Source organism: Limulus polyphemus, unplaced genomic scaffold, assembly GCF_000517525.1.
Source record: "Limulus polyphemus unplaced genomic scaffold, Limulus_polyphemus-2.1.2 Scaffold11014, whole genome shotgun sequence".
Classification (NCBI taxonomy): Eukaryota; Metazoa; Arthropoda; class Merostomata; order Xiphosura; family Limulidae; genus Limulus; species Limulus polyphemus.
This window is the reverse complement of record NW_013676624.1, coordinates 14,803-17,670: the sequence shown is the minus strand read 5'-3', so window position 1 is coordinate 17,670 and position 2,868 is coordinate 14,803. Positions and strand designations below refer to the sequence as shown.

The following is a 2,868-nucleotide window of genomic DNA, read 5'->3' as shown; positions in this document are numbered from 1 at the left end:
TTCTGTTAATAATGCCAACAATGCAGGCCACAGCTCTTCTGTTAATAATATCAACAGTCTAGGTTAGAACTCATCTGTTAATAATATCAACAGTCTAGGTTAGAACTCATCTGTTAATAATATCCGAGCTGTGGCCTACATTGTTTTCTGTTAATAATATCAACAGTCTAGGTTAGAACTCATCTGTTAATAATATCAACAGTCTAGGTTAGAACTCATCTGTTAATAATATCAACAGTCTAGGTTAGAACTCATCTGTTAATAATATCAACAGTCTAGGTTAGAACTCATCTGTTAATAATATCAACAGTCTAGGTTAGAACTCATCTGTTAATAATATCAACAGTTTAGGCTAGAACTCATCTGTTAATAATATCAACAGTCTAGGTTAGAACTCATCTGTTAATAATATCAACAGTCTAGGTTAGAACTCATCTGTTAATAAACACCAACGATGTATTTGTTCATGCTAATATCGTTCACAGTGCGCGCTGACTGAAAAATGTTACATTGAGTTGCTAGGTTGTAACCAATAGAACTGTGTTCATCTGTCATTATTTATAGATCTTACAATCGCTTTCTTTTCGTGCTGTATTTTTTTATCTGTTATGTTACATCGACTTTGCGGAACTTGGTATTCAATTCTTGTGTTCTTCTATTTTAGGTTGATGAATGTTATGAACTCCGACATGATTTAACGTCTCATGTGACCTCAAGGACTCTCTTCACGGAATAGTAAGATGTAAGCAGTGTTTCTATAGTAACAAGTTCCTTTGATATAGTACACTGAGAGCTGAATACTTGTTTCTATAGTAACAAGTTCCTTTGATATAGTACATAGAGAGCTGAATACTTGTTTCTATAGTAACAATTTTATTAATGTAGTAAAGAAAAACCTGAATACTTGTTTCTATAGTAACAAGTTTGTTAATGTTGTAAAATAATACCTTATTACTTGTTTCTATAGTAACAAGTCTGTTAATGTATAAAGTAAAATCTTATCAGTCAGTATTAAAGAGTGTCTTTAGAGTGTATTAGTCTTAGCCATTTTGTCATTACACAAACATGCTGAAACAAAAATACGAAATCTCAAACCCAGGGGGAAAGTAAAAAGAAGGGATGAATACTTGTGTTGTATTTGCGGTTTATTATTTTTAGCTATCGACTGATAATCTCTATGGCAACAGAACATATGCTCCTGACTCTGTCTTAGTGTCATATTTGACTGTACAGAAACATAATAAAGATATCTTTAAAGTAGTGGCAACGCTCTTTTCATAAGATAGAATAAAGTGATTCTTAAAAATACAAAATCAATAATAAGTAATAGGTGTGATATTACATCATAATAAGACTGATGATGTATAACTATTCTAATCTGGTGAAGCATGGTTCCTCAATATGTATCTCTTACACTATTTCTTTAGTCTTTGTAAATTTAATTATCCTTTTTATTTATTTAGCTCTTTTCCAGTTCATTACGTAAAATTAATAACTTAAATCATAACTTTTAAAACCTCGAGATTTTTCAGTCTTGAATATTAACATTCACTTTTTTCAGTTGCGAAAAAACACTTTTAATCTTTTAGAGTATTTATGTTGAAATGAAAATAATTATTCTTTGCAAACCTAGGCAGTTGCCATGTTTAGTTCTATCTTAAGACACTTCTTATTTAGAACCTAGGCAGTTGCCATGTTTAGTTCTATCTTAAGACACTTCTTATTTAGAACCTAGGTAGTTGCCATGTTTAGTTCTATCTTAAGACACTTCTTATTTAGAACCTAGGTAGTTGCCATGTTTAGTTCTATCTTAAGACACTTCTTATTTAGAACCTAGGCAGTTGCCATGTTTAGTTCTATCTTAAGACAGTTCTTAGTTAGAACCTAGGCAGTTGCCATGTTTAGTTCTATCTTAAGACACTTCTTATTTAGAAGCTAGGCAGTTGCCATGTTTAGTTCTATCTTAAGACACTTCTTATTTAGAAGCTAGGCAGTTGCCATGTTTAGTTCTATCTTCAGACACTTCTTATTTAGAAGCTAGGCAGTTGCCATGTTTAGTTCTATCTTAAGACACTTCTTATTTAGAAGCTAGGCAGTTGCCATGTTTAGTTCTATCTTAAGACACTTCTTATTTAGAACCTAGGCAGTTGCCATGTTTAGTTCTATCTTCAGACACTTCTTATTTAGCGATAGAAAAAGCTAAGAAATAACTTTAGAAAGTTTTCGAGATAGGAAACCTTTCGTGAAGCTCTCATAGGAGATAGATATTTCCTAAGTTATGTCTCAAGAACGACTTATTTCGTAGCATTCATTCAGGAAACAGGCTCATGGTTTATAAGTAACAATAACTATTTCCAGTAACAGGCTTACGTCACAGAATATGTATTTCCAACTCATATTTTTTTTTCAATAATAGGTTTACATGATATAATATCTATTGCTTCTTTAATTAAAACCCTTTTAACACCTTTGGATTTTCCTACATTCTGACTTATTTCTGCTACATAAACACTATGTAGTTGTAGTCATTTCGCTTGTTAAAGTATTTACTTTGGGAGTATATAGAGAAGGCCTAACATTCGCTGGATAAAGTATTTACTTTGGGAATATTTACAGAAGCCCCAACTTTCGCTAGCTAAAGTATTTATTTTGGGAATATTTACACAAGTCCCCAACTTTCGCTAGCTAAAGTATTTATTTCGGGAATATTTAAAGACCCAACTTTCTCATATTGTTTTATCAACATGTTGGTAATGTTTTCATGGAATCCTGTTGTTTCTCATATTGTTTTATCAACATGTTGGTAATATTTTCATGGAATTCTGTTGTTTCTCATATTGTTTTATCAACATGTTGGTAATGTTTTCA

General features: G+C 31.7%; 1 long non-coding RNA gene across 1 annotated transcript in view; it reads left to right on the top strand.

Moving 5' to 3' along the window:
• Positions 1–648: 648 nt before the first annotated feature.
• The window catches only part of LOC111083748, a 16,051-nt gene continuing 13,831 nt past the window's right edge, over positions 649–2,868 (top strand). Inside the window, exon 1 of the long non-coding RNA XR_002609228.1 lies at positions 649–742. This is a non-coding gene — a long non-coding RNA (uncharacterized LOC111083748). The remainder of the gene's footprint in view (positions 743–2,868) is intronic.